This window comes from Pristis pectinata, chromosome 1 (assembly GCF_009764475.1).
Source record: "Pristis pectinata isolate sPriPec2 chromosome 1, sPriPec2.1.pri, whole genome shotgun sequence".
Taxonomy (NCBI): domain Eukaryota; kingdom Metazoa; phylum Chordata; class Chondrichthyes; order Rhinopristiformes; family Pristidae; genus Pristis; species Pristis pectinata.
This window is the reverse complement of record NC_067405.1, coordinates 58,820,980-58,839,603: the sequence shown is the minus strand read 5'-3', so window position 1 is coordinate 58,839,603 and position 18,624 is coordinate 58,820,980. Positions and strand designations below refer to the sequence as shown.

The following is an 18,624-nucleotide window of genomic DNA, read 5'->3' as shown; positions in this document are numbered from 1 at the left end:
TGGTCTTTATGTATGAAAGGTTTCTAAGGCTGTGAGGTAACAAAGATGACCAAAAGATTATGCCTGAAGATCCTTAGAAGGCTCAGCACCCTACCTTAACCCAAATCATCTTGCATGAACAGTATGTGGAGTACAGTTGAACATGGAAGGATCATTATTACACTGAATTAGGGTGAATGGAATTCTGCTTGAACTGAACAAACCCAATAATTGATGAGATTGTGGATCATGCTCAACCTGGCCTGTCCCCTACACTCACCCCACAACCAACCTCCCCATCTGAAGAAGATCGACGAGGTCATACTTCTTACATTAACCACAGCTGGCAGAAAGCCAAGGGGCCTGATGCAAAAGGCATCAGCCCTTCGGCTCAGAACATCTGTGTTTTCCAGCCGGACTCAGTGGGTGGAGCAGAAGGCCAGCATTGGCATCTGACCTCCAGCTTGTCTCTGACATCTATGTTTCACCATGCAGGCACAGTTCAGCTGGGAACTGCTGTCCAGAGGCAATGTAATCACATAAACATAGAACAGTACTCACTGGACAGACCATTCGATCCACGATGTTGTGCCGATCCTGACGCCAATTTATACTAAATGTCCTCCTCCTGTGTATCACCCATGCCCCTCCATTCCCTTCATATTCATGTCTCTATCTAAAAACCTCTTAAACTCCACCAAACTGCCTGCTTCCACTACTACCCCTGGTAATCTATTCCAGGCACCTACCACTCTCTGTGTAAAAAACTTGCCCCTCACGTCACCTCTAAACTCCACCCCCCCCCCCCCAAACCGCCTAACCTTAAAAGTATGTTCTCTGGTGTTTGACATTTCTACCTGGGGGGAAAGAGTTTGACTGTCTACCCTATCTATGCCTCTCATCATTTTAAAAACCTCTATCAGGTCTCCCCTCAGCCTCCAATGTTGCAGGGAGAACAACCCAAATTTGTCCAACCTTCCCTTATAGCTCATACCCTCTGATCCAGGCAGCATCCTGGTAAACCTCTTCTGCACCCTTTCCACATCCTTCCTATAATGGGGTGATCAGAACCGCACACAATACTCCCAGTGCGGTCTGACTAAAGTTTTATATGGCTGCAGCATGACTTATACTCAACATCCCTACCAATGAGGGCAAGCATGTAAGTTTGAGACAAGCATGTAAATCTGAGACCTGGGACTCAGCACTTCCCTCTGCAACTGGATTCTTGACTTCCTGACCAACAGACCGCAATCAGTGAGGATAGGCAGCAACACCTCCAGCACGATTATTCTCAAAACTGGTGCCCCACAAAGCTGTGTCCTCAGCCCCCTACTCTACTCCCTACACACTCATAACTGCATGGCCAGATTCTGCTCTAACTCCATCTACAAGTTTGCAGCTGATACCACCATAGTGGGCCGTATCTCAAGTAACGATGAGTCGGAGTACAGGAAGGAGAGAGCTTAGTGACATGGTGTCATGACAGCAACCTTTCCCTCAACGTCAGCAAAACAAAAGAGCTGGTCATTGACTTCAGGAAGGGGGGCAGTGCACATGCTCATGTCTGCATCAACAGTCCTGAATCGAGAGGGTTGAGAGCTTCAAGTTCCTAGGAGTGAAAGTCACCAATAGCCTGTCCTGGCCCAACCACATTGACGCCATGGCCAAGAAACCTCCTACTTCCTCAGGAGGCTAAAGAAGTTTGGCATGTCCCCCTTGACACTCACCAATTTTTATTGATGTACCATAGAAAGCATCCTATTCGGATGCATCACGGTTTGGTATGGCAACTGCTCTGCCCAGGACCACAAGAAGCTACAGAGAGTCGTGGACACAGCTCAGCACCTCATGGAAACCAGCCTCCCCTCCATGGGCTCTGTCTATACTTCCTTCTGCTTCAGTAAAGCAGCCAACATAATCAGAGACCCCACCCACCCAGGATATTCTCTGTTCTTCCCCCTCCCATCAGGCAGGAGATAAAAAAGCCTGAAAGCACGTACCGCCAGGCTCAAGGACAGCTTCTATCCTGCTGTTATAAGACTATTGAACAGTTCCCTAGTATAATAAGATGGACTCTTGACCTCACAATCTACCTCATTATGACCTTGCACCTTATTGTCTACCTGCACTGCACTTTCCCTGTAGCTGTGACATGTTACTCTGCATTCTATATTGTTTCACCCTGTACTACCTCAATGCACTGTTTAATGAGTTGACCTGTATGAACAAGACAAGTTTTTCACTGTACATCGGTACAAGTGACAATAATAAACCAATTCCAATTCCAGTTCCAAGTTTGGCCCAATATTTTTTAGGATCAGTTAAGGAAGTAGAACTTCCTCTCCCACTCACATAACTTGAATACAACCTGATGAGTGTTTGTGTTTCCTGAGGTTATACTCAGAAATGGAATAAAGTATTGCCCCTTACATGGAAACCAAGCTCCCGAAGGAGTGTGGGTGAATCGTTGAAGCGCAACTTCTAGTGAACACAAGCTAACACCTCAGAGCTGCCTGACAGGTGACACTAATTAGGTAATTTTATTCGTAGATGACCAAGAATAGATAGTGTGATGAAAAGAAATGGCAAGCTGTTGTAATAGCACCTGATGAGGAGATGGCAGACGGCACAATTCATCGTAGGGAGTAGTTGGAGACAGATTTAACCAGTGCTTTACCTACCCTGTGACTCAGTGGTTTATTAAATTAAGTACAAGCAACAAGAAAAATGTAATCAGAATGCAGTAACCTCAGCACACAGAAATGGAAATGAACTGACTCCATGTCATAGAGTGACATCTTTAAACTTTGCCTTTCGTTTCCAAGTTAAAAGTTTCACCCCAAAATTTAAATGTTGACTAAAAAGATTTAGGACGGAGAATTAGACTTGTGACATAATATGTTCTTTTGGAGTCCAAAGAGCAATTATTATGTGTCATGCTGACACCATAAAGTCGCTGGTTGTGGCATCTTTAATCAATTACTGCATGATTATATTTTCTACAATTGTGCAACAACATTATTTCCCACATCCAGACCTTGAAAATGTGGACAATATAAAACTCTTAAGTTGTTTTTCCACATGACAAAAGCATTCCTCAGAGGCCGATAAAAGAAAGGAACATATTTTTGTTTTACAAATATTACCATTTCAAATGCTGTTAAAGGCCCACAATATCAAATTCAATCTATGCTGAAACTGGTAGATAATTAAGGCCCTATCAACATTAGCTTTGTTGAACAGTTCACATGCATCTCATTTTTACTCATTATTGACTTAATGCCTTCAAACAATGTATATTTGCAGAGATACGTGCAGGATAGGCTTGCATGTGACACTGATTATATCCTAATAAGAGCGATTATTGTCAGTTCTCTGCTAGCGACAGTTGGGCAGTATCTCACTGTTGCTGCCAAAACCATTTAGATGATGCACATTAATATTCCAATAACACTATCTCAGAATAAAACTGTTATGGCCAATGACTGACTTTGCCATAGTTTATTATGTGTGCTGGTGTACCTGTCTTAAGCTGACTCAGACATGAAATGGCTATCAGAGCGCGTACTTGATGAAAGTCGAGAATCTTTCTTTTTTAAAAAAACACTTCACGGAACCTGCAAGTTCTTTCCCTCTTTTCACCAAATTAAAAAATTACAAGATTGTGTTGTTTAGCTCTAATATGCCATGGTTCCTTCTCCTATCAGAATTCTGCTTTGTAAAATTTGATGCCGATCATCTTGGTTATTTATATTTTCAAAGTCTGCAACTGGTACACCAAATTAAAAGGTGAACTAAATATGTAGTCAATGTAATTTCTACCATCTAAAGACTGAATTACTTTCATCCCACATTTTTGTTTTCCGGTGCAATATATCAATTCCCTGTTTAAAAACCAGGCAAGCCGTCTGCATTCAAGATTTGTCAATATTAGTCTTGATCCATCTGCTTGGAGGTTCAGAGCTAAAAGGACATCTTCGTTAATTTCTCCTTCCCTTTTGAGGGAGTGCGCCAGCTAACATTACAATTCGTGCTCAACATGCAGGGAGTCACAGTCAACCACTTGATTTTAAACACCAGCTCCTCAGCATTGCCAATTATCTGCTAGACGACAGAAATAATTGGTTCTTAGATTTACCTTCGTTTAGTACTTAACCAGCCGATAGCCAGGCACAAGACAGTGGCAAGATGATGAAACCATGCCGGTGTGAGACTTGTAGAGAAAACCCAGGCGTCTCTCCTTTTCATCAACAACTGGAGTTTTCAGATGAAACAAAAGATTAATAAAGAGGCCTGCATGGAAGAGAAACATAGAACATAGAAAGTGCAGCACAGGAACAGGCTCTTCGGCTCATGATGTCTGTGCCGAGCATGATGCCAAATTCAACTCATCCCTTCTGCCTGCACATGATCCATATCCCTCCATTCCCTGCAATGTTCATGTGCCGATCTAAAAGCCTCTTGAACGCCGTTACAGTATCTGCTTCCACTACCAAGCCTGGCAGCCAGGCACTTAGCACTCTGTGTAAAAAACTTGGCCTGCACACCCCCTTTAAACTTTAGTTCTAATATGCCATGGTTTCTTCCCCCTATTAAAATTCTGCTTTGTAAAATTTGACGCAGATCATCTTGGCTATTAATATTTTCAAAGTCTGCAACTGGTATACAAAATTAAAACAAAAACCCTCTCACCTTAAAACAAATCTCTCCTTAGGAAACTGTGGAGGTTGAACACATTATCAGGGAGAGGAGCATTTTTGGCAGTAAATAGGGCTCAGTGAGAGTATCCAATGATGACAGCTTTCCATTCCATAAGATGTTGATCTGCATCTTGGTGGTCAATGAGCATTGTACAGTGCGGCTCAGTCTCTGCCATGCTTGCAGCAGATGAAGGGAGTGGTGAGAAGGTGCAAAATTTCTTGGCTTCTGCTTCCTCTGGGCCGAGTTCTCAGCCAGCTGAGCTTTCTGTTTCTCCTCATCTTTCCTGATGCTCTCTGCACAGTCTCAACCATAAGGGGCTATCTGCCAGTTATCAGTGTCTATGTCCACCATCCTCATATCTCACTTTGTCTTTGTATGAGGGGTGTGGCCATCAAGCAGCACATGACCCACTGGCCAGTTCACTGTAGAAAATGTCCCAGTGAATGTGGCCGTCATCTGTTCGATGGGCTTGGCCAATCCACAACAAACATCAGTGATGAATGGATATTGATGGACTTGGCAAACATCCTCTAAGTTAGTGACCCTGTCCCACCAGGTGATGCCAGGCATGAGTCTGAGGCAGCGGAGGTTAAACCCTTTCCCTTGCCTTAGATGTGCAGTCCAGGCCTTACTACTATAGAGGAGTGTATTAGGGACACAGCCTTGGTAGACTGAAGCTGGGTGTTCTCCAACAGGTTGACATTGGTCTACACTCTCTTCCTCAGCTTAGACAAAACAACAGCAGCTTTTGCAATGTGCGTGTTGATATCAGCATCAAGTGACAGATTGCTGGTGATTGTGGAGCTTGGATATGTGAAGCTGTCAACAACCTTCAGTAACACATTGCTAATTGATGATGGTATAACAGCATCTTGGGCCATGACATTCAGCTTCCTGATGCTGACGGTAAGTTCAGGCTCTTTGCAGGTGTGACAGTGTCTGTCCATTAGTGACCGGAGGTGTGGGAGGCTGGTTCAGCATCACCCGCACAGAGCAACTCTCTGATGAGGACCTGGCGCACTTTGTATTTGGATCTCTGGGTGAGGCTAAACAACTTTCCATTGGTTCTGGTATATAAATAGACACTATTTGTCTACTTACACAGCTGAACCAATAGAAAGCAGTGGATGAGCTGGAGGCACATGAGAGCAGCAGTGAGAAGAATACAACCAAGAGCATGAACGTAAATGCAACTCCGTTTAACCCTGCTGTGGATCAGGAAGAATTCTAGCATTGCCCCGTATTAGGTTACCCCCTATCCCTGGTGTTGTTATGTGAGGAGGAGATCACCCTGAGCAGCTTCACACAGCGGAATCTTTTCAGCAGTTTGAATAAACCGCTCCTGCTCACACTGTGAGGATCTTCTGTTGTGGATCTTCAGTTCTAAAATCATCCTGAGATGCGGGTAAATGTATTCAGCCAAGATTCTGCACTCTGGCCTGGGAAACACAGGCAAATACTCTCTCCTTGATGTTCAATGGGGGCATGTCTTGTTACTTGTTACAATTCCCTGCAATTGCTCATATTTTTATACAAGGTCATGATCTTTGCATCCTACCTGTCCTGGAGCACAGGGCTCTCCCTCCAACGGGGACAGAGAAGTTCAGGCAGATGCTGGAGGAGCATCAGCTTCCTGTGGTAATGAGGTCAGGCAGAACACATAATCGCCTGGTGATGTGCCACGCGCCACTAGTTGTCGTGTGTTAGCTTTCTTCTCTCCGTCAGCCTACTCCACTCACTACCAGCAACATGAAAGGGAGAGCCAAGTGAGTAAGTCTCTCCCTGTAAACACACAACCTCTCCATCAGCCTCCCTTGTGCTTCCACACAGTAACACATGGGAACTGGGACCCTTGTGTCCCTGGGTAAGGCTTCAGACTGTTTGACCCCTGGACACACAGTAATTGGTAATTGGTTTATTATTGTCACATGTACCGAGATACAGTGAAAATCTTTTGTTTGCGTGCCATCCAGACAGATCACTGAGGTAGTAAAAAGAAAACAGAGTGCAGAATATAGTCTTACAGTTACAGAGAAAATACAGTACAGGTAGGCAAATAAAGTGCAAGGGCCACACACAAGCCACCAGAGCATTCACCAAAACAGAGTATGAAATCTTACATATTAGGTTGAACAAAACCAGTTTGCTGACCACAGAACAGCCTGTACTGGGTGCCAAGAACTAGACACATACTCTTTCACTTTAGTGGCAAGATTACAGATACATATTAAGCATCAAAACATGAGGAAGTTCATGAGTATAATTGTAAAACATAGCACAGATATGACCAGCCTACCACTTCCATCTCTTGTTTCATCAAGGTGCATGATTTTTAACAAGATAATCGGCTAGAAATTTGTCCTCCATCTGCAGCATTGAATGTTTATTCTTGCAGTGTTGTGCTCCACTTGTGAAATTTGGTTCCATTCCCTTGAGTATATGCATAGAGGTAAGTCTAGGTGTGGGGACATGAAAGTTCAAACTTTGCTGCGTTGGGAGTTTTCTAACAAAGTCCGAATTGCTCCCCTCATCCAATTCATATGAACACTTGGGATGCACCAGACATGCCGGCACAGTTCCTTTGGGGTAAACATACAGCAGCTGGAAGCTGATCCAGATCATGAGCCATGTCACCAAACTTCTGTAAAGACACTCAAAGATGGAAACAAGTGGAAATAAAGAGCCAGAATTGAAGTGATTCCTGAATTTGCACTCAATTTTAAAATCAGTCTTGCCAAAATAACTAGTCAGGTTGAGTTTACTGGCATTTACACAAGCACGGTGAGGTGCAGGAACAATGAAAAACCCACTTGCAGCAGCATCACAGGCACATAGGTACAGACTACACACAGAATATAAATTATACATAAAATTATACCATACAGTGAAAAACGTAACACCAAAACCTCCCGAGAATCTCACAAGCATGAGGTGAAAAATAAAAACCACGTAAAGCTCAGCCAGCAGTGTCTGCAACGGAGACACGAGGTAAACCCAGGACATAATCCATCTTCGTTCTTTAAGTTCTTTTTATGGTGATAATATGAAGATTAAAGTTTGAAAACCATTAAACAATTATTTATGCACATTAAGCACAGCAGGGTAGAGTTTCCACTTTGAGCTTAATCAACCAGTTGGACTCAAATTGCATTTGAAATTGCAATGGTTTTCTGAAGTGAAGCTATGGTTCAGTATCCACCCATACGCATTTGCATCATCACATCCGTAAAATCCTCCATGAACCGGCATATTCATTACAACAGAACATAATCATCTTTTCTTGACGTACTTAAGACTGTCAACTGGTGTTGTATTCGTATTTTTTAGTTCTATGTGTTCTATTAGGTGAAAGTGGGTTTACCACAAATGTAATAAGACATTTCACTGTTCCAGCTGTAAATAACCTAGTTTGAGGTCACCAAAAATAAATTAAAACCTATCCTAAATCACTTACTAGTTTTGTTGATGCAAATGAAAATGTTTTCTTATAAGTTAAATACTTAGGAATTGGTACATTTACTTATGCCCTTCCTTCTAAAAGGCCAAGCTCACTTTAATATGTGAGCAGTGGACCCTCACCCTGCATATGGCTTGGATGGGGGAGCGGTCAGGTGGTCATTTATGTCAGTGGGGAAAAGCTTCCAATGCAATGCTTTTTAAGCCAGCATTAAAGAACCTGAGAAACAGATTCACTGGAAATGTAATGCTGAATCAAAAACAAGGGATTATTGGGGTCAATGAATCAGATTCGAGATGCTGCTGCTGCGGCTGTAGAATGTGCAGGGCTGGTGCTTGTGGGGGAGGTGGGCAGGGTTGTTGGGAGTTGTCACTGCAGCGCAGGGTGTTGGATTTGGGAGGACTGCAGTATGTTAGCTAATTTGCTGACTTATCGGACAGCCGTCCTAGTCTAGCAGTGCAACAGGGAAAAAAAAGTCTTGTGCCAGAAGTGCTCCCAAAACAAGTCTAATTCCCCCTGCAAAGCTTCGAAAGAACTGTTTCACAAGGAATGCCATCATCCTTTTCCTCCCTGATGTAGAAGTCGCTTCATGCCAGAAGTGGCAGGAGGATGTGAAATGACTGGGGAATGATCATCATTACACTTCACTCAGGACACAATTGATTTCCAGTTGCATAATGATGAAAGGAACAGCATTAGGCAATGGAATTTCTTGGCAAATTTATCCTGATAATTTACAATCAAATTTCAGCAATCCCTCGAGCTAGTTTGATCAATTCTAACCAAAATGCACAGTGAAATCAGTACTAAACAGCAGAGGCTGGAAGCCATAGAAGTTTATGAAAATAGAATTGTGAAATCTTTACTTTTTTAAGGCCACAAAAAAAGACATCTGCTAATGTAGAAAATACAATTTCTGTAATATGCCAATAATAGTGATTTGGGTCCTCCAGTGTTTAAGTTCTTGGGTATTGATTTGTTTTTTCAGAATAGGTGTACAAAACTTGTTTCTGTTTCTTTTTCATGGGGGCGGAGTTACGTAAATAAGCCAAGTAAGAATTTAGTACACTTAACTCTGAAGTGGAGCAAGTGATTGAAGATATTTACAGAAAGCATTGGTTCAGTACAAGACAAATGTGTGTGAACTTACTTGGTGAAAAAAGTTCTCTTTTCATACAGTTAAAATGCAGAAAGATGGGCGATATTGGTTTTATAATGCACAGAAGTATCTTAGATGAAGATTTATTCAAACACTGAAGAAGGAAGTCTTGTTGATTTTGCCCCTTTTTTAATATTATACACTATCTCCATCATTTGATTTCTATGGTGATTTTGTAGGTTTTGTACCATGCAATGATATTTGAGTTACTAAAAATGGCTTAAGTTAGAAGTGTAGCAAGAGACAATAAAATAACACAATGCATGATTACTAACTTTTAGGTAACTGGCCAAAGGTTAATGTAAGAAGTATTAATTTAACTAGAAAAAGCTCACACGTTGTTGACATAGCAACTCAAGAACTACCCAGTGAGTTTTAACTGCACTTGGGGAGAAATTAGTAAATGACAAAACCTTTAAAAAATGAGACTCAAAGGTCAATGCTATCAATGATAGACTAGTAACTACTAAAGTCTAGTGTCTAAGATCACACCTCATCTTCTGTGTGAATAAAGTCTTCTAGGAAGCAGCAAATGGTAAGACTCAGCAGGCTAGTTTGGGATTTGGTTGAGTAGGAATGTTATTACAAATATGCTTTGGAAACTTAAATTTGGTACATCAGCCCCACAATACAAGCAAGAAGTACAGGAACTTTTATTAAGCAATATCATTTACCTTTGGCAGCTGACTTTTATTATGGATAACAACTGTAAAACTGATGTTTGACCATTAGTAAAACCTTTTATAGTTTTATTGTTGTGAGGTTTAATAAATAAGCAAAGTTATTCATTTAAAATGTGCAATAGTTAAAGCAAAATATTCTGCTTTGGACACATAGTCCACAAAGCTGATTATCTCTTATCTCAACAGTGCCTTTGAACCTCTCATAAATTAACAAGTGTGTCCCTAACACTATAGAGTGTGTTTCAGTTAATGGGAATCCTTTTAATATTATTTAAAGGAAACATCTATTACACAGTGATCTTCAACAGAAGAGTGTTGCGTTGTTGACGTGACCTTGAGGCAGCATTGCATTTAGAGGACTGATGGATGTATATACTTTGAACAAAAGCAATGATCATGAGTTCATTCGCAGGCACACTGCAACCCTTAGTGATCAATACTGATTAGTTTTTAATTACAGATAAATGAACCCTGATTGTAGTCTGAAATTTTGCAAAGCCACTTGCAATTGCTACGTTGTAAACATGGTCTGAAGGAGTTCCAGTGGTCAATTTTACATCCTGTTGACACTTTAGACAAACCTGTGCTCAAAAGCTGGTTAATCATTTTAGTCAGAGGCCACCAACAAAGCAGTGTACTGCTAAGCTCAATCCTGAATGTCATTTTAATTTGTCCTCATATAGTTGGATAGAGCAGATAAAAAAGAACTTTCTCTTCCTATTAAGAACTACTAAAGTGCGACACAGCCATATGTGTGGACAATCTACTTCTAAAAGCAGCATGGTAACAAGGCACGGTGGCTTAAGTGTTAGAACACCTGTCTCCAATGGGATGGTTATGTATTTAAACACATGAATGCCTGTTACACAAAGCTCACTTTCACTGTTGTAACTTTGTTCTGAATATTACAGGCAATGCACTGAATGGGACACTGCACATATCAAAGCAATTGTCAGGATGAGAGATAACCCTAGTGACATTTCACTCCACAACAAGCACTTTTATCTGAGGTAAGATGCAGCAAAGAGTAGTAGCAGTTCTAGGGTAGTCCTTGCTTACAAAGCTGACTATCCTGTCATCAACAATCTTACCCCACAGGGTTACCAATGCAATAATTGTAGAATGCCATTGATTACAATGGTGGAGAAGTCGCTGCCCAAACCACCTTCCACCTTCTGGAAAGGAAAGGCCCCAGGAGATTGAAGAAGACTTATAAAAAACAAAAGGAAGGGAAACTCAAGACTGAGTCTTTGCTATCAAGTTCACCATGCTAATATCACTAACTATAAGCAGAAAATTAATATTGCAGCTGGTGAGAGAGCTACCTCTTTCATTTCTGCATGTCAGGTTCAATGCTTCCCACCCAACCACCATTAACCCCACCTCTACCCCCAACCCAGACAGCGTGATCTTAACCATTAAGGCTGCAGCAACATTGCCTCAGTTTCAGAATCAGAATCAAGTTTATCATGTCGTGAAAATTGTTGTTTTGCAGCAGCAGCACAACGCAAGACACAAAAATCTATTAATTACAAAAATAAATAAATAGTGCAAAAAAAGGAATAATGAGGTCGTGTTCATGGGTTCATGGACCATTCAGAAATCTGATGGTGGAGGGGAAGAAGCTGTTCCTAAAACATTGAGTGTGGGGCTTCAGGCTCCTGTACCTCCTCCCTGATGGAGAAGAGGGCATGTCCCGGATGGTGAGGGCCCTTAGTGATGGATTCCGCCTTCCTGAGGCACCGCCTCTTGAAGATGTCCTCGATGGTGGGAAGGTTTGAGCCCATGATGGATCTGGCTGAGTCTACAACCCTTTGCAGCCTCTTTCAATCCTGCACATTGGAGCCTCTATACCAGGCGGTGATGCAACCATTCAGGATGCTCTCCACCGTATATCTGTAGAAATTTGCAAGAGACTTTTGGTGACGTACCAAATCTCCTCAAACTCCCAATGAAGTAGAGCTGCTGTCGTGCCTTCTTCGTGATTGCATCAATGTGTTGGGCCCAAGATAGATCCTAAGATGTTGACTCCCAGGAACTTGAAGCTACTTACCCTTTCCTCCATTGACCCTTCAATGAGGACTGGTGTGTGTTCTCCCGACTTCCCCTTCCTGAAGTTCATAGTCAATTCCTTGGTCTTGCTGACGTTGAGTGTGAAGCTGTTGTTGTGACACCACTCAACCAGCCGATCTATCTCACTCCTATACGCCTTCCCGTCACCATCTGAGATTTTACCAACAACAGTGGGGTCATCATCGAATTTATAGATGGCGTTTGAGCTGTGCCTAGCCACACATTCACGAGTGTGGAGAGAGTAGAGCAGTGGGCTAAACACATATCCTTGAGGTATGCATGTGTTGATTGTCAGAGAGGAGGAGATGTTACTACCTACTGCAATGACTGTGGTTGCCCGATAAGGAAGTCGAAGATCCAGTTACGGGGGAGATACAGAGGCCCAGGTTTTGAAGCTTGTTAATTAGTGCTGAGGGGGTGATGGCATTGAACGACAAGCTGTAGTCGATAAACAGCAACCTGACATGTGTATTGCTGTTGTCTGGGTGCTCCAAAGCTGAGTGAAGAGCCGGTGAGATTGCAGCGAGATTAATATGTTAGGTCCAGTGACATAATCTAGAAAGTTAAATCAGCAAAGTTTGAACCTGGGACGACTGGTAAGACAGTGCTGAAGAGTTCATGCACGTCATGGTTATCAGTGAGATGCTGGACCTACTGTGAACCAACGACAGCATCCCGCCCTAAAGCCTTAATTACACTCAGTCAGCTCCATTTGCATGTCCAACACCAAAGTCCTGAAGCAACACACTTTATCCTGAGCTCTGTCACAGGAAGAGATCACCAGATGGACAAGGATTTCTAGGATGTCCTCAAAACCTCCTGAAAAAATGCACCAACCTCACTGACACCTAGCAATCTCTGGCGTATGACAGCTCAGTTGAGAGAAAGAGCATCCATAATGGCGCTGAGAAACTTGAGTCCATGCATTGGAAGCATACAGAAGCATCCATCCTGTTAATCACCTCCAGCCCCACCTCTTGAGGAGTCTGACGTTCCCAAATTGGCCTCATTGGCCACCTCAGAACCCACAGAAGCAAATCATCCTCGACTCTGAGGGTCTGCCACTGGAAGAGTCTCTAATAGGACTGTTAACAGGCATTGTTGTTCCTTTACCGTAGCAGTGAATCTCAGAGAATAAAAAGAAGAGAGTATTTGGAAGTTTCACTTCCAGAAACAATCAGTAAAAAGTAAATCCACTTTGACAACAATGACCATGGTGGAAAGTTTTTGAGGATTTGTGGAAACTAATTCAAATGTTACATTCTCCTTCCATCTTCAGCTATTGTCTCTGTTCATCCTTCCCAATATTTTACTCTGATAAATCGCAAGAGAATGGGTAAAGCTCTCAGGTGAACTACGATTCAGTTTAAAAAGCTATTCACCTCACCAGCAAGCTATAACAGCTATAAACCTGCTACAGAAAAATCCAGCAGATTAAATCAAATCAGATTGACTCAGGAATGGACTGTTCTAACCAGATTTCACACCGGGATTTTTCTGTACCAGGTTTGGTAAGTTGTGGTGTTCAATGGTAATGAACAGCATGTTTCTTAGAACTTTTGCTTGCCGATGATGTGAATAGCTTTTTAAATGTAATTGTAATTCACCTGAGAGCTTTACCCATTCCCTTGCAATTTATCGGACAGGGTCCATGTTGTTGTACACAGAGGATAATAAGGACGCTCAGTCAATTAATATACTCAAGACTAAGCTTAATACACTTTTAGACAGCAAGAGACTCAAGAACTTATGGAATCAGGACGGAGAGTAAAGTTTGGGGATGGGATCAGTCACGGCTGGCTGTATCTTGAAAGGCTGTATCAAAGGCTGTAATCCTGCTTCGAATTCAGGTGATTGCATCATACTTACATACAAGTACAATGCCACAGCTTCAGGTTTTCATATAGTAGAGTCAATGGTGCTTGGTGAAATGTCATAGGTCACTGGGTGTGAGGGTCCTGGTTTGGTCAGGCTGGGATGGACAAGGTGAGTTGCTGCAGCACCTGACCTTTGTCAGGTGTGTCCCCCTTGGCAATGAACTGTGACAATGGGCCTGAGTCGCAGGTGGGAGGCGAGCCCAAAGTACTGCAGCACGTCTTCTGGTGCTTGCTGATCTCTGTCCACATCCTCAGAAATGACAGCACGGCACAAGCTTGGGAAACTTCCATTCAGATACCATTGGCAACAGCCAGTTATGACCTTCCTTGGTCAGAAGTGGGGATATTTCAGGACGATTGATTGATTAATTCCATTCACAACTCTTCGAAAGTGAAGCAGCCCGTGCCTGCATACAGCAAGACCTAGACAACATGAAGATGATAGATGGCAAACTATAGTCATGCCACAGAACTTCTTGGCAATGACCACCTCCATCAAAAGACAGTCTAAACACCTAGCCTTGGCATTCAAAGGCATTACCATTTCTTAGTTCCTCAATAAATATCCTGGGGAATCAACACTGATCAGAAGCTCAACCATGTAATGCCGCAAGAGCAGGTCAGAGGTTAGGTACTCTGCAAAGAGTGGCTCAGCTCCTGAAATCTCACAGCCTTTCCACCATCCACAGGGCACAAGTCAGGAGTGTGGTGGATGGTGCATCTCCAACAATTCTCAGGGCAGAGCAGCCCGCTTGACTGGCAACCCATCCAGCACTCCCGCCATTCACTCCCCTGGTTACTGGCACACCATTTCCAAAATGCATTACAGTTATGGCTCACCAGTGATACCCACACCACTGAATGGATAAAAAATACATCAAGTAATAAGAAAGATTGTAACCTCTCAAACTTTCTGTTGTATACCTTTGCTATATATAATACAGTTCTCGTATTTTTAACAGTTACAGATAATCAGTTGATCAGTCATAGAATAATTTTCTTCATTATAGTAATTGTTCACAAACAGATAGTAAATACTAACCACAGGTGAGTAGACAGAAAGGAAGCAAAGGATAAGTGTTTTCCACAGATAGTCTTTCCTCTCCACAATCTTGAATGCAGATAGACAAATCTGTTTCATAAAGGGCAAGCCTCATTAAGTTGATGAATCTACTTTATTTCATTAGATTTACTCATCTGACCTTATAGAAATACACAGAGCAGGCACATTTGCAAATGGTTTGATTTCTACATTCTGGAGTGGGATTAGCCCCGGAGCATAGCATGTGATTATGATGCACATTCTCCCCACTATCAGCTTAAAATGGGAAAAAAAACAAATTTTACTTTGTTTTTTTTTTGCCATTGGGGAAGATCTGAGCTGACCCGAACTCTGAACCTACTTCCTTTGCTTTATTTGCAGCAGCAAGTGATTTGTTTATATTTATCCCCGACATTCTGATCTGATTTCTTTCAGGCAATGATGACCGCACGTGTATTTTCCAATGTCACGGAAACATCCACAGCTTCTCTCATAAAGAGATGAGATGGCCGGCACAATTGATAGGGGTAGGGTTAATTTACTGGATTCGTAATTCTGAGCTCAAATCCCAAATCCCACTATAGCTGCAGTAGAATTTAAATTCAGTTAATAATCTGCAATTAAAAAAATAGTAATGAAGGCCACAAAACCATTGGATTGTTGTAAAAACCCATGAGATTCAGAGGAAGAGAATCTGCCGAGCATACCCTCTATGTGACTCATCAATGTTGTTGGTTCCTTAATGGCCTCTGAAATAACCTAACATTTCAGAGATTCGGTTCAAGGACCATTCTCCTTGCAGAGGGCAGTGTACCTCTGGAACTCTCTACCCCTGAGGGTTGTGGATGTTCTTCAAACAGGAGGTAGATAAACTTTTGAAAGATCATGGAAGTGAGGGCTATGGGGAACTGACATAAAAGAGGAGATGAGGTGGGGCAGATTTGAGGGAGACAAGTGACCCACACTTACTCCTATTTTCTTGTGTTCTTATTCAGGTTGGCAAATGAACGCTGGTTTTGCTGGTTAGACCCAGATCATGAAAAATGAAGTAAAATAAAATCTCCAAAAGCAGTAAAAACACTTTGGGGAGAATGATGAAGGTATTCTGAGCTCACACTTACTTCCAGCACACATTACAAAAGATCCAGGGCTTTCTACGCTCACTATTGTAGACTGCAGGAACTTTTCCCCTTATCAGAGGTGAATAGAATGAGAGGACATAGATTTAGGGTAAGGGGTAGGAGATAAAAGAGGGGATCTGAGGGTGTCCCTTATCACCCAGAGAGTGGTGCATACTTGGAATGCACTGCCAGAGACTGTGGTGGAAGAAGAGTTGCCAACACCATTTAAGAAGTGTCCTAATGGGCACTTGAATCACCTCAGCGTAGAAGGTTATGGGCTAAGTGCTGGAAGGAGGGATTAATATGGATGGGTATCCAGTGGTCAGCATGGGCATGGTGGGCCAAATGACCTGTTTCCACGCTATATAACTCTGTTGCACAGGATGAAACAACAGTGTTCAGTGTTAAAGCAATCAAGAACCATGACCTCGCTAACAGCCATCCAAGCATTTAAAGTCTAAAATACCTGAGCCCTTACCTGATTTGGAATGTGCTTCCATGTTGTGTATTTGAATATTAGAGGGCCCCCTGATGGAAACATTTATACAGCAGCAATCTGGCTTCAGGGTCTTCTGTTGTTTTCTAAATCTGCAGGGAATCTTTCAGAGGATCTGAAATAAAGTCAGCTATTACAATGCTGCACTTACTTGAGTATTTCTTCAGACTGTCCTTGCTCTGGGATTTGATTTGCCAATCGATGCAGCATAACACAAGTTTAACTTGAGTGCAAAACTGCTCACTGCACCACGTGGTGAAACAACAACAATTGTTTTAGTTTGACTTCAGACTGGCTTACTGAGAGTTGGTTAGCAACACAGATGCTCACTTTTATCCGTATTTGGTGCAGTTGATGCATGGATGTTCAGCACACATGCAACAAATCATCAGGGCAGTAATTTATGAATCATCTAAATTACATTTTTTCGGAAGGAATGAATGATTCACATTGACTCTGCTCATTGACTTTTGAGCAGCCAGAGTGGTGTTTGTAGTTATTAACATATGCTTGCCTCTCACCAGATGCTGCAATTTACATTAGCACACACACAACAAAGTTCAATAATAAAAACCATTCCAAGGCTGAATATGGGAACTTTTCGGACAATTTCCTCAAAAACTATCAACGTCCATGATCACTTACTTGTCTGTTTGCTCCTGTCCCCAATGGAAAATTGATACAGGAGCATCTATGGTGCCTCTCTAACCTTGTGATATAATATAGAGAAAAATCAACCACAAAGCACACTGCTAGTGCCAAACAACCAAGTACCACACATGTAACTGCTATGTGTTGTCTGGTCTGTGGTGCAAAAGAGACAGAGTTAGATTTACAGGAGGAAAGTTCAAATTATGACCTGATAATCTTTTCTGTAAAATGCCAGTTGGCTGGTTATGATTTGCCTGCCTGAACCAGACCAGTAAAGGATTGGATGCCATGTTGGATTGGGCAATCTTTAGCTCTCTAAAGCATTGATCTAAAGCTCGTTTCAGATTACTTATAAAATTATGCCAAACCAAGTTCTACGGTGCTTATATATTCCTGAATGCAAAATGTCTGGAACTCATGGCACACAAGCTTTTTCCAGTATGGCCTGGTCTTAAACTGCCTAACCAGTGGTCCTGAAAGGAAGCCCCTGAGAAATGTAATGTGACATTGATTATATGGCATTTGATCATTTGACATTTTATCCACTGCTTGCAAATGTTATTGCATTTACCTTAATTCTGTGCCTCAGGAACAACAAAGGCCAAATAAAACATTTCCATCTTTTTGTTTTGTAGAATCCAAACATTTTCGTGTGTTGGATTACCACATAATTTATAAATCAAAGCAAGAATGCAACATAACAGAAAGATTTAAGCGTAATTAATGTTTAAATAAAAGTTACTCCTCTGATGTTTCTGCAGCAGCCAGTGCAATGATGATCTAATAACATAATCTAAATAAGTAACCTCCAACCAAGATATAAAGATAATTAATAAAACCCAATGCAAACATAAATCAGTACGCAGTCATCCACATCCCAATAGTTTCAGGGAGGTGAGATTTAGTCTCCATAGAGAAGCAGCAAAACTACGTGCCTCCAGCAGTAAAACATAATATACAACAGTGCAGGGCATAGTCCAAAATGGTCCACCCTTCTCCTAATTATTGGGTTACTGCCCTCAGGCCCCATACTGTAGCCAATGGCTCATCTCTTTCCTTCAGCTTCTGGAGCGCAGGTGAAATTTAAAAGACATATCATCCCCGTTCCTTTACCCTGTTTTTATTGAATCGAGTGCCTAATCTGTTCCTGATTCCAGTCCCAATCCTGAATTTTGTTAATTGATTCATTCGGAAACAGAGTATGAGTCTTCAGAACTGCCAAGAATTCCTTTGGGACTGATCACAGTCCATGCTGTATACTCCCGGTGAACAATAAGTGATGGAGTCAATGAGAGGTCAAAGCTTGGGAGTGAGGTTCCTTGATTTCAAAGTAACCCTCTCCTAATTTGTTAGTAGCAAAGCCTAGAGCAACTCTTGAAATT

General features: G+C 42.0%; 1 long non-coding RNA gene across 1 annotated transcript; it reads left to right on the top strand.

The window, feature by feature from the left end:
- Window positions 1-10,955: 10,955 nt before the first annotated feature.
- Window positions 10,956-15,994, top strand: LOC127578785 (uncharacterized). Its single transcript, XR_007957578.1, has 3 exons — window positions 10,956-10,992; window positions 15,410-15,501; window positions 15,970-15,994. It is a non-coding gene; the product is annotated as an uncharacterized LOC127578785 (long non-coding RNA).
- Window positions 15,995-18,624: the final 2,630 nt, after the last annotated feature.